The sequence below is a fragment of the Taeniopygia guttata genome, chromosome 4 (assembly GCF_048771995.1).
Source record: "Taeniopygia guttata chromosome 4, bTaeGut7.mat, whole genome shotgun sequence".
Classification (NCBI taxonomy): Eukaryota; Metazoa; Chordata; class Aves; order Passeriformes; family Estrildidae; genus Taeniopygia; species Taeniopygia guttata.
In genome coordinates this window covers 32,850,059-32,864,127 of record NC_133028.1, presented here as the reverse complement: position 1 = coordinate 32,864,127, position 14,069 = coordinate 32,850,059, and the positions used below count along the sequence as shown (strand labels likewise).

Sequence of the window (14,069 nt, the reverse complement as noted above, 5' to 3'; positions counted from 1 at the left end):
TTACCTTGAGATATGTTCTGCTCAGTGAAGAATGTTAGTTAAAAGAGAAAAGCAAATGTACAAATGAGATTGTTTTCCCACCATTAGATAAATTATTATTTTATTAAGTGAGAGGAGCTGTCCACTCCTATTCTAAGTGTTTGTCTACCAGAAGAAAGGATATAGTTGATAGTTTATTGCTGACACCAAGATGAAAGAAATTTTTTTTCTGTTGGACTCCCTGATTATTAGTTTAACATTAAGGCTTACTGAAAAATAAATTTAAATCATTATCTTTTTTTTTCCTTAGGTTTTTCATACTTTTTCTCCATAAAGAAACTTAAAGTGTATTAAATGTAATACATAATATGTATTTGGAATTAATAATTTTTTTTTTTCTGTATAGAAGAGAACTGCTAGTGTTAAAACTGTTTTTCACACACAAATACATGAAAAGAAAAAATCCTACACTATAAATAGGATACTTGAGCATTTCTGGGTAACCTGAAAGCAGCTTTAGGGAAACCTATGTAAATAAGGATAAGTTTACTACTAGTAAATGCAGAAAGAGCTTCATTTAAAATTGGGATATTTATATATATTTGAAAGAGAAAAAAAGTCCCATCTATTTTTCAGTCAGAAGTGAATGAAAAGGAAAAGTCTCTTGGAGACCAGCTCAGAAAGCCTACAGTCTGAAATGATGACCAAATCCAGAGCAACTTTCAAACCTGTAGTGTAATCTAAAAGCATGAAGAATTATTCAGGTGAATGATCACTTTGGAGTGCCTTTTTTTTTTTTCTTTCAATATGAAATGCAAAGAATTGTTTTAAACAAATGAGAAGAAGGAAAGGATAATATGTTATAGCTCTGAAGTGCTTTCTGAAATTCCAGCATTTGTAATAGGTAATCCAATTGCCTTCACTTTGGTGGTGAGCTGCCCACCCTTGGTGATGAATGTCGTGTATCTTTCGGTCCTGAGCCGTCTCTGCGCTGCGGTTCAGGATCTCAGTGAAATCAATGCGCTTGTGCTGATGTAAAGCTGGGCTAACAGCTCATGCAACGAAGGAAAATTCAAAAACTCAAAATTCCTTATGTGGCTCTCAAGCAAAAATAGAAACTGCTTTTAAAACTGTCTCACAAAAGACATTTGTAGATATTTTGAGTGGGATTTCCCAAGGTCTTTTATCATAGTACTTTTTCTTTAGATTGTCTGAGTGTAGGTCAAAAATTCTTCCACTTCACCCACAGTGGCATATGTGCTGTACCTCTTTGTGCTTTCACAATGTTATGCAATTGCGTTTGCTGCTGCTAATACCATGTAACACGGAGAAAAACATATTTTCTAATACATAGCTTATATTAAAGCAATAGGACATAGTATGTCAGATTACTTTGAAGTAAATTCTAATAATGGCTTACATAAAAATGAGAGTATTTGTTTCTCTTAGCTCTGAATTTAAGTGTTGCAAGATCTATGAGTATCTCTAATTGCTGCATAGGCATTCATCATGCTGAAATGATTTGCCATGCCCAAACAAGCTTAAACAATATGAAATTTTAAAGATACTTCTGTAAGCTCATTCTTTAATTTTAGTAAAATAATGAAAAACATATATTACTTTAGTTTGCAAAGCACTGAAATGCAAATCATATGAAATGTTTATTTTCTACACATGTGTGGTAAGGTTGTACATGGAATTAAAAGCTGTTCCTTTTTTTCATATTTATTTTTTCCATATTTATATGTTTTGCAATAAGATGCATGAAGCTGTTAATATTTTACCAAACTTTCTAGACTTTATCCACATTTTAGGCCATTTAATATACAAATATTGAGCATACTCAACATGAGTTAAATAAGAATATTTGTTGTCAACAGGCAAAAGTGAAACAAATAAAAATTAGAATATACATCTATGTGTGTTCAGATAAAAGATTAAATTAAAATAAGAAAATTTCACAACAAACTAGAGGCTCAAAATATTAGTAGGTAAATAGAAAATTTTAGCATAATAAGAACAAAGTAAAGATAAATTAATTTTTAATGCCTATACTCTAACAAAGGAAAACAAGTCCATCACTATTTATTAAAATCAAGTTACACCAAACTGAATTTTATTTATTAATTTTCTAACTGCCTTTTAGGCACATTTTTGCTATCCAAAATTAAAAATTCAATCTTGTCTTAATTTTTCTCAGAAATGAAACATTTTCTGTTAGCAAAGGACTATCCAGAGCCACTTCTATAATACTGAGTATGGCAATGAGTTTGATGTGAAAATTACTTTTTTAATATATGTTATAGCAGGCACTGTCAGGTTGCTCTTGGTAGGTTTCCATTCAAATAACATGTGGTTTCCAAAATCACCATCTCATCAAAGGGCTTTTTCTTTATTTTTTTAAATTAATATAGTTTTATATTTTTCTCCTTTTTTTTTTCTCCAGCACCTCTCTCACCCCTAGAGTGCTCTTCTGCTCTTCTTCTCCTCCCACTCACCTATATGCAGGATTAAGAGTATATTCTCTGTTCATGTGGAGTTATTCAGGTATCTGAGATCCCTGTTTTTTTTTTGTTTTTTTTTTTTTTTTTTTTTTACTTAATAGATATTCAAGGGAAAATGTTTTGAAACTCTGAGGAGTTTTTGGCTTTTTTTTTTTCTTCCCTGAAAGTACATCTAACATTGAAACACATAATTTATATGGATTTACACTGGGAATTGAATGATGAACTACTGCTTCTGGTTTGGGAATTTCTGTAAGAACATTCTAGGGGTTTGGCTAATAAATTCAATTACCTAGCTGTACTGACAGAAATGCAGAACACTGCATATGCAAAATTCCTCTAATTTATAAAAATAAGTATTCAGTCTGAGATGTTTATCTGCACAGATTTACCGACAGATTTATATATTTGTGCTGCTTTTAATGGGCCTTCTTGTGGGACTCAGGATTCTGCAGCACTAAGGTAACTAAACTCATAATAAACAAACTGGAAGCTTTTTAAGTATAGGGACTGCATTGCTGATATCTAAACATATTTTCTTTTTGTTCTAAACATACTACTGTTTTTAAAAATAAACCTGTTTTTCAAGTAGTAAACATCTGTCTCTATGTTGTGACTTTGAGATGATGGAGTCTGAAGAGATGTTACTGAAATAAGTTCTTTGTTAACATATCGTGCCACAGCTGTTGTCTGTGAGCAGTAACACATTGCAGAGTGTGTTTCATTCTCGAAACAAATGCCTGTTAAGCTCTGGAGCCCTTTGTCCTGTAAGTTCTGAGTGTGTACTGTACCAGTATGCTGTAGCTGCAGTTGACATCAATGAAGAATGGAAGCTGAGGAATAGTGACTCTCATTCTTTGCCCAGCCCCCTACAAGCTAAATCCATTAGCATGGATAGATCAGAATTAATAAACAAGGAGGACAAAATAGCTCTCAGTGCAGGGACAGTTTTGTGTGACCTTGACTACAATGAACTTGTACGTGGTCACTGTGATGCTCCGAGCTGACCTCTCTAACACTGTTAAATCTGGTGGAACTGTAGAGGAATATCACCAGTGCTGCACGCACAGGGTTTCAAGTGGCTGGGCTGTAGGGGAAAGAAATGTTGAGTTTCTCTGTATGTATATTGTTATGCTGATTGCAAAAGAGTTTCATCTGAGGATCTCAAGTGTAAATCTATAGAAAATTACTTGTCAGGGTCATTAGGGAAAACGTGCCATTTATTGCTTTGTAATAAAAATAAGTACTTTTGTGCTGTGATATGCATAAAGACAATACTGAATCAGGATCCCATTTTTTTCTGGATATCCACCAGGAGAATTATTTTTAATTGTTAAGGCTCAACATAGTCCAAACAGATTTCAGAATCTAAAGAATTATTCATCTCCTGATCATGCTTATACTTCAAGACACTGAGCAATTGCTTGGAGATTGAACACTATACTCCTGATGCATTACAGATCTGCTGAGAACAATGTTTTCATGAGTTTTGAGAGTTGCAAAACTTTCAGAACTCTTTTTCTTTCCCCAGTCTGTGGTTGTGTGTGGGGGAAAGGGCGTAGAAAGTATTACTGGTTCAATTCATTCCTAAGATTGCAGAAATGAAGCTTTAAATGTAGCTCCACATCTACCATTTTATCAAGTTTCTGTGTGATACTCCACAGCCAGGCAGAGGGATTATGATTTTTAAGTGATGTTTAAATAATCTTTGTGCAAAGGTTTAGATAGATGTTTAAATAATCTTTGTGCAAAGGTGCAGGCAGTGCATGGTGAGCCTAAAAGCAGGGCTGTGTGTGATCTGAAGTTTTAGTGCTAGCCTCCCTTCTTCCCCAAAACTGTTTCATATATATAGCTACTCTAGCAATTTTAAAACCCTACATTTCTAGTTATGCTCCTCTGAGTATATGCATTTTGTGTACAGCCTAAGAGAACTTGTTTGTAGTTGGAGTCTTTGACAGTCCTGCACTTCAGAGATTACCATGTTTTCCAGGAACTGCATTTCCAGTTTCACCAAAATCCTAGCCTGTAGCTTTTTTTTTTTTTCTTTCTTTCTTTTTTCTTTCTCCCACAGCAGCTGTATTTGCCTTTGGTTTTGCCACAACCCCTCCATGTTTCCAGAGTTGCTGTTGCTGGCTGATGTGGGGAAATATGGACATAGTCCTACTTCAGATTGCAGTGAAAACTTAAGCTATGATCTTTTTGGAGCAGGGGGGAAATGGAAAATCCTGCAGCATTTGTAACAATAGGTCTGTCACTAGGCAATATAGCTGGGCTCTGAAGAAATTTCCCTGTGTGTATTTTCCCTCTTATGCATTATTAATACTGCCTTTTAGATCCAATCTAGGTTTCCCCTCTTTTCTTTTTTTTTTTTTTTTCTTTTTTTTTTTTTTTTTTAGTCAATACTTCAGTTTACTTTCCTATCTGAATTCTAGCTAGCTGTTTTGGCTGGCTAATGAAGACTGCTGTTCAGAAACTCATCATCCCAGCAGGATAATTCACTTCCTGAAGAACCATCTCTGCTGCAGGAGGATGAGCAGTGCCCTTCCCTGCATTGAGTCAGCAACAGCTGTGATAAATACTTTTCAAATGAAAATATTTTTTATATATCTTCAAGTGCTTAAATGAATTTAAATTACAAAAGACAAATTCAGATCTAAAGAAAATAAGTGAAATGTCATTAACATTGATGAAATGAGACAGATAAATTTGGGTATTATGTATCCTTTTCATTCCATTCCAATCTGCTGAAAAATCTTAGTCTTGCTGTGGGGGGGGTAAATAGATAACTCAAACCACAAATAAATCAAACAACATAATAAACACAATAAATAAAACAAAATACCTCACTCTGTTAATTTTAAGCCATTTTAAATTAAAACCATGTTAACTTAATGAATACTACCTCAAAAGAATTTCTAAGTATTTCTCTCTGCGCTGTTTCTACTAAATGCTGGCTTTTCAACAAAAAAATTATCAGGAAATCATTTGATCCCATCTAGGCAGGAATTTGGTTGAAAAGATTCATTATGGATGCCTTGAGAAAGATCCTCATTCACAAAATTATTTGTAATGTATGCTTACCCCACCATTGTCATGTTCTCAATGATACTAGATGTTACCTTAGTAAGTCTGAGGCCTGAAATATTTTAAGTAAATACTGACTGAAAAAAAGGAGATAAACTGGAAGTCAAGGAAGAAACATATGTGAATTCTATCTCATCTAATTTTTCTGATTGCTATTTCCTTGAGTATAGAAACCTAGAACCTCTACTTAACCATATGTATGGTTAACAAAGTTCTTGTGTTAATGGAATGCAATAGATAAAATTTTAAAACACTGTTATAAGCAAGAAGGTCAAGATTGGGATCATGTATGTTAAGCAGCTGGAGTATAGCCCTTGGCTCTCTTACTTGAAACTGAAGTCTCCCACTGCCTATGTCCAGCCTCGCAGCTCTTCAGGAATAAATCTTCTGCCTAACAGATGATAAACTGCTGATCTCCCTTTCTTTGGGTAATCCCTATGGCTAAGGCTTTTGTGCCTCTCTGAAAACACTCTCCCTCTTGAAGCTGGTTCCTTGGCACTAAGAACTTCATAAGTATTATTTTACAATTAGGAATGTAATCATATAGAAGTACAATATTAGCTTGTTCATAATATGAGGATGGCATGAAAAATGTTATTATATTTCATAATTTTTTTAATCACTATCCTAATTCCTTACTGCGCAAAACACACATCCTTTTCTGCCCATTGTGTTGTTTCTGTTAGCAATTACATCAACTTAGGGGCTGTCACTAGTGGTTGTCTTTTGAGCAGCAGCACACCACAGGCTGTTGGAATTAGGATATTTCAGTAACAGTACAGCTGTGCCACCAAGCTGAAGTATGTCACCTTGGTAACGTGCTTAGTTTTTGTCAGCCTTACATCCTCGATTCGCTTCTGAGCCCAGTTTTAGCTGATTTTTGAATACAGTCCACTATAGCACAAGACCAGCAGTTTCTCCATTCATTTAAGTGAAATCCATATTTCTCCTCATGCTTCAAATAACCTGTTTTCTTGTCATACCTAAATTAGTCATGCAGGTACCACTGTGTCCACATTAGAAAAGGATATTATTCTATAATTATTTTATTTTTTTAGGCCCATAGATTCAGTGGAATTTTCTGAAGGATCTTTAAAGACTAATAGAGGTCTTCTTCATTCAGAAGGAACTTCCAATATTTCTTTTCATGGTGCACACTTGCATGAAAAATTGCTTCAGTTTTTCCAATACTTTAATGAAAAGAGATTGCAGAGGGATCAGAAAATATGTGTATCTTTAGCTATCACTTTTGTAGCTTTTCTTTTTAAAAAATGTACAAATATTATACAGGATATTTTTTAAATATAGCAGTTTTGTTCAGAGGGAAATTGATAAGAAATTTAAAAATCATGACTGGATCAGTAAGAAATTAACTTTTTTAAAAATTAAATTTGCAATTTTTATTTAATCTCTCTGTTCTTTAAAATTACACTATTCCAATCAGTCTTTTTACTTAAGAATTTTGAATATTAGCAGTAAAATTGGATAAAGCATTTCTATTTCCACATGGTTAATATTAATACAAGGATATAGGAGGTATATATTATGTAAAAGTAGACTTTCTTTATGTAAAATATCTGCATTAATGAACATGTATCTAGAGTGCAGGAATATGGTATTTCTTCACTTGGAAATTACTATGTAGGACTCTGGCATTAAATGAGACTTGATTAAAAGAAAGAACATAATGCAGTTTTTGGTTTTGTTATGATACAGAGCAAATAATTTCAACTAGATGTTAGCCTTTCACAAAAATAAGGAACATGTGAGAGCTACCAAACCCAAGTTCTCTTGTTTTATTGTAGGGATCAGATGTTGCTGTATGTAAATCATCAAAGAGTTTTGACTCTCCATTTTCAGTTTTCTGAAGGAAAGGGTAGGAACTGCAGAAGTTAATTTTTAAGAAAAACTGTATTGATGATTTTATGTGATAGGAAACTACGGTGCTGGTTTCTAACCTCAATCAGGGTGATATTAGAACTTCACAAGCATTAACTTTTTATAAGTAGAGATTTAAAACTTCATATGCAAAAAGTTCAGATCAACATCATTGTGTGAGAAAAGGGGTTGTATTTCACACTCTGTGAAAGTTGTTTTCTTATCCTGAGAGATAACACTGGCTCTGAAATTTAAATCTTTTGCATTTAACTTACAGATACACTAATGGCACCCATTTTACAAAAAGAATTATAAATATGTGACTGCATGGTTATAACAAAAATGTAGTAACATCAGAAAGGGAAATACATCTGGCAGACTCAAATACTAACAGGAGACAAAGATAAAAACAATAAGATGTTTTTGGTGTCTATGCTGCTGTATGCTTTGATTTATGCAATGATTTGCATTTGATACATAGAATAATGACTGATATTTTTAGCCTTCTTTTTTGTTTAAAAATACTTTTATTCACAATGTGCTAAAAGGATGTTGATTACTGTAATGCAATTAATCTGAGATGTGCATTGCATTACTTTTCTTATCTACACTCTTAAAAAACATCAGGTGTATGAATAATGATCTTTTTTTAAAAAATTTGTTTATCTTTACATAATTATACCTTAAATTTTAATGGTTAATAAAAACTTCAAATGTCCTGAATTGTGAGGTATTCCTATAAACAAAAAGTAAATGAGCTTTTACATTGGCAAAACTGATAGCAATCCCATTTTTCCATGAAATTCAGGGAGAAAACCCCTAATTTACCAGGGATCTGTAACTGAATCAAAAATCTTTAAATCCTGATCTTATACTACACCTCCATTCCCTTAAAAAATAGGTAAATAAAGGGGAGAAGTGGGAAAGGAGAGAGAGAGAAACTAACCTAAATCTTCTAGGATTAGTTTAGGATAATTACTGCTCTGTCATTTAGGAACTGGTAAACAAATTTAAAGGTGCAAATCCTATGAAACCTCTGTATTTTTATTTTATTTTGCTTCCTCCCCAAAAAGAAAAAAGTCCTTTGTTTTCTTTTCATGCTTTTTTTTTCACTTCAGAGTGACCAATGAACCAGTTACCAGTGAAACTGCTACTGAACTACTTTAAGAACTGCCAAGCCCAGGCAGTTCTTAAAAAGCGAGCACCTTTCACTTCCTACCTTAGGAGCTACTGGCTCTCCTGGGTGAATGACTTAAACCCAAATGTTTCCAGATTTTAAAAATATTACTAATCTAAACTGAATCATTAGACTGATATTCAACTATCATGCACAAGTTATGTGCATTTCTTAGATGAGCCTTTAAAAGTAACCGCTTGGGAGGACACTGGTTTGTGTGACAGAGCAGCTCTGGACATGGTTTCACTGCAGTCTGTGCTTCCAGGTGCTGCCTGGCTGAGCTAGACACCTTTTGTGCCCCAGTTTGAGTGAGTTTTTTGCCCACTCTGTATCATGATTGGCTGCTTAGTGAAATAAATATAGTAATATTCTAGCTATTAAGCTGTTTTCACAAACAATTCTAAAATGGGCTTTATATTCACACTTGATAATAGTGCTGGTAATAATCATAAGAAAGAGAATGTTATTATGTTAAGATAATTCTTTTGATTTTGTTTTTCTGGTCTGATAAAGGATATTCACATATATATATATAGTGAATCTGTGTCAGTGACTGGTTTTACTGAATCTATATTTATTGTGATCTTTGAAAAGTAAGTAATGAGAAGAAGTCTTCATATGTATTTGAATCTATGTATTAAAAAAGAGGCACAACTCATTGTTCAGTTCAGGTGAAGACTTAATTGTAAATGGTAATCAGCATCACAGCCTCAGGTGTGAATCTTAAAACTTGAAAGAATTTTTCTGGGAAATCATCTCTTTTTCACATGTGCTAAGCACAGCTGTAAAACCCTCAGTCTTGTCTCTTGGAGCAAAAGGACTAATTTTGTAGTATTGGCTCAAAATTTTATTTCCTGTCACTACAATGCTAGGTACAAAATTATAATAAAAAGCTCTTGAAATTCTTAGCAACTGATCAAATTTGATTACGATGAAATGTATTCTACTTTTTTATATGTTTAGGTGTGAGTCTAATTTTTTTTTAATGTTTTTTAAGCCAGAAAAATTAAAATTTACACTGGAAATACTGTCAGACCTTTGATCATAATAGCATAAATTCAAGGTGGTAAAAGATGGACCAAAGGAGTTTGCAAATTCCTGTGAGAGCTATGCTATGTACAGGACAGACAGATAAATGGAGAGACAGATAGGTAGCTAGGTGCATATCAGACATTATAATTGCCACAGAGCAAAGGAATGTGTGATATTAAATTAGATGCATGTGTTAATGAAGTAGGGAAATGGTATACATTTAAAGAGTTGTTAATCTTTCATTCACATGGATGTGTAAACACACAGAAAAATAGTACCTGACAAAGAGCTAAGGGGAGGGTTAACATCCAGTGTGAGGTGGAGTGTTTAATGGATGAACTTAAAAGCAGATAACAATATAGCATCCCATGTATACTTTCATAATTGTGCGTTCCCCCAGAGATAATGGATATCATTATCAGCGGCGCCTGTCCTAAGAAACTTGGCAAGGTTATGATTGTTTGTTACAGCTTTGGTTATATTAACATACACATTAATATTTATAAATATTTGATGTCATGTTAATTTTTCATATAAGATGATTTATGTAATGCTGCTGTGCCCTGTTAGAGGGCATTTGCAGTGTGCCTCATAAGGGAAGAGAATTGATGCATGTTCTTTAAGAGGACTTGCCTATGTATTACAGGGCTCACAGTGCATTATTCTGGAGAACAGTGATTTAAGGATAAATTATCTGAATTGCAGATACAATCCATTAACATTTTAAATAAAACATAAAGAAAAGACCACTATAGGAAATAAAACTATAATATCATTGTGGGGTTTGGGGGGGGAAAGGGGGATGTGTTCTCCTAGATAGTGAGGCTCTTTGGTTTGACCTATATTCCAAGACCTTTTTTTGTATATTAGGAAAATTAATAATTATATTCATGACATAGTTGTAGACATTTGGGCAGAAATTCTGCATCAATTTTGCAAATAATTGTTGAAGAAATATTAATTATAGATTATGTAGGTATGGGTATCTTCATCCTTTGATGACAGAGATAGGGTACTATAAATCCAACTGCTAGAAAATGAAAAATTTAGCTATGTCTAAAGCAGTAAGTATTACTTCAGAAGTGACAGAGATGTAAGTAATTACACTGTTCAACTGGACTATTGCTCACTAATAACTGGAAGCACAATCACAAATTGCTGAATCTGTGAATTAGTGGATGTACAAAGAAGTGCAATGAAAGGACAGTGTGTCGCGAAATGTAGGGGGATTTCTTTTGACAAATGTAGCTTCATTCTTACAGGGTATTTATATATACAATTAAGGGTGCCTAACAGGAAGCCTCACTGCTGCACATTACCTGCTAAGCCTTTGGGAAATGGGCAAAATCCCATTTTGTGCATTCCCATGGACTTGCAAGCTTATTGCAGAAGTATCACATAAATGTATTTGTTCATATATGTATTCTTCTGCAGAAAGCCATATTATTGATCAATATATTTTACTTTTTTATACTTGGATTATGAAACAAAAAGAATAATCAAAGGGTTAAAAAGAAATAAAGCTCACAAGAGTTGTTTATATTATTTTTGTTAATTTGTTAGCCATGTATATTAAGTCACTTGCAACTTCCAGAACTGCTTCATACTGACATGATATTTTTTAAGGTTGTAGATTATAAAAAAAAACCGCTAAGAATAACTCCCAAAATATACATGGAGTATATTAGTGACCTCTAATTGCAGTGGTTTAGGTGATAAGGAACTTATGACCATTTTTGATTTGATAATTCCATCATAATGATAGTCATTATTTGTCTTAAGGTATTTTGATTTTGTCTTTGGAGTGGTAGAATGTGCAGTTACCATGTGGTTGGTGGGGAGCAGTGACTCCAGATTTTGGCTCTGCCTCTCAGATTTTCTGTGTTATGTAAGGCCAGTTATTTAGGGTGGTTTTCTCTAACTTCATGTCCTATTTTACATGCATCTACTCATAATTCATCTGCTTTAATCTAATTGTGCGAACAACTTCTGTAGGTGTTACAGAAGCAGCAATTGCAGAAATCAGCTCATCCCTTCTGAAAAAGCTAACAGTGCTGCGACATAGTGCCCATTTTTTCTAGTCCTTGAGTGGAAGTAAAGTACAAAAAATCCAGCTACACTATGAAGTTATTTTGTGATAATAAAAATTAACTTTTGGAAATTAGAATATGCAGAGAATCCCTTAGCTATGTCATCATTGGATACCAATCCATTCTTTTCAGGTACAGTGATCCCACAAAAGTACCATCTTTTTTCCTGCTGCTTCTGATGGGTTTCCTGACTGAGGAGTTTGTTTCTCAATATCTATCACTAGGAAATTTTCAAATCAAGCTACAAACAATTGGGAAAATATAAATAAAGTATTATTTCAGAAATCAGAAATTACGAAACTGGATCTTTCAAAAAGTGGACATGAACAATGAATAACTTGTTTCTGAGATATGACCTACAGTTTTTCTTACTTGATAATTTTTTACATTATCATTTCTATTATAAATCTTTATTATTACATCTATAAATAGGTTTTTAACACAGATAGTGCTGTTTTAGTTGCATGTCAGGATTTAACAGTTGGTAGTCTGTTCCAGGTTAGTTAATCTGGAACAAACAATAATGTTTTGTATCTTGTGGTCAGCACCTGATCAAAGTAACAGCAGTATACAAGACCATTTGCCCAGGGGGAAAGAAAAAAACACGAATTATTTTATCTCAATATGGATGTTTCAAAAACCATGTCTTTATAACTTCATATTGAATTGTTAAAATATGTTATCTGAGGGACTTCTCTGGAAGATATTTTATAAGAAGTGTCAAAAGAGAGGCTTGTTATCAGTCTCAACAACAGAAAGCCAATGCATTTTTTTCACATCTGTGATTGTATGTCCTGTGTCCATGCTTTGGTGTAAATCTCTGGAATCTCTATAACCTGCACCACAATTACCCCAACATCCACCTTGGTAACTGCCAAGTCTTTTGGCTTCTGAAGTCAGATGATAGGATTTCACTTTAAATCATAGATGTGAATGAACAGTGTCTCTTGATTTTGGGGGCATCTGTTTTTAAAGTATTGCCTCTACTTGTCCTATGACATATGAGCACATCTTCAAAATCACATCTATACTATTACATAGACTTTTGCCTTTGAGAATAGTATTGGATGAATTTGTGATTGGAATTGGTCAACAAAATCTATAATCTTTTAAAATAAAGTAAAATAAAAACTTGGCAGCACTTTGACCCAGAGCTGGATTAGACAAGGTAGTGATGAGTGTTGTGTGAGATCCTATACTGAGAGTACTGGATTTAGGCTACAATTTCTTAAGTCCTCTTTTCAGTACTAAATGAGAATTTCATCAGAGTTAACTACTGTGGAAGGGGAGGGTGAGAAAAATTATAGAGAATCTCTGGGCTGGAACATGATTAAGTAGTTGTACAATACAATAACTGAAATGACAGTGGGCATTAATTGGTCTTCTCTGTGGGAAATGCCACTGTGGGCAGAGGATGCTGACAGTGAGAAGAAACTGTACATTTGTAAAAAATATAAGCACATATTGTCTAATGAAAGTCTTAGAATAAATTTGATCATTTTGAACATTAAGATTGATTTATGCAGGGTTTAAAAAATAAATTTATATTAGGATAAATGTTGGTAGTATTATTAGAAGATGATTCCACATAAGGCAAGTGTAAGGAAAAATTAACAAAAATATTGTCATTGGGTTTGTTGGACCACTAAAAACCCTTGTTCTCAATCACATGTTTTATTGATGAAATCCTAATGTTTGCTTGAAAGAATGTGCAAGGGCAACTTTTTATTAATTTTCATTACCCAAGTTGTGAGAAGTTCAAACAATAAACAAAACTCATATATAATGACAAGTATATTGAACAATCAGAGGAGGAAAATTGTAAGTAGATCTTGAGTTTTGTTAATACCAAAGCATGGCATTTGAAATATATGTTTGTGTGGCTTCTAGCCTTTTAAGTTTCTCAGTGCTGAAAGCCTGCCTGATGGGTGAGAGTAGCTGTGCTGGCAGTAAGAGGAGCCAAGGAGGCACCCTCTGTATTTTAGCTATGAGCATGGAAGCAAGCATCCTATGTTCTGTGTAGTGTGAAGTACAATAGTATCATTTCAGTTAGCAGCTAATTTCAGATTTTAAAAATTCACACATGTCAAGAGAAGTGAGTCATTAAGACTTTCTTGTGTGTATAATTTTTCTTTCTTTTTTTTTTTTTTTTTCAGTTGTAATAATGGATATTAGGTTGAATTTAAGATATCCAGGTAAGTAGCAGAGTGAACTGGAGAAAGGAATGCAATAATACTATTGATAGGAAGTAATTATCAAAGTGGTTATTCTGTAAGGGAGAAGTTCACCAACTGATGATACAGGTAGAATGGAGGTGATTTCCAG

At 33.6% G+C, this 14,069-nt stretch overlaps 1 protein-coding gene across 39 annotated transcripts in view; it reads left to right on the top strand.

Moving 5' to 3' along the window:
- TENM3 (teneurin transmembrane protein 3) overlaps positions 1-14,069 on the top strand; it is a 1,292,556-nt gene that overhangs the window by 857,601 nt on the left and 420,886 nt on the right. The window contains exon 11 of one of the 39 annotated variants that reach the window (XM_072927746.1): positions 2,426-2,526. The exons of the other annotated variants lie outside the window; for them this stretch is intronic. The gene's annotated coding sequence lies outside the window, so the exon portion shown is untranslated. The remainder of the gene's footprint in view (positions 1-2,425; positions 2,527-14,069) is intronic. 39 annotated transcript variants of the gene reach the window in all.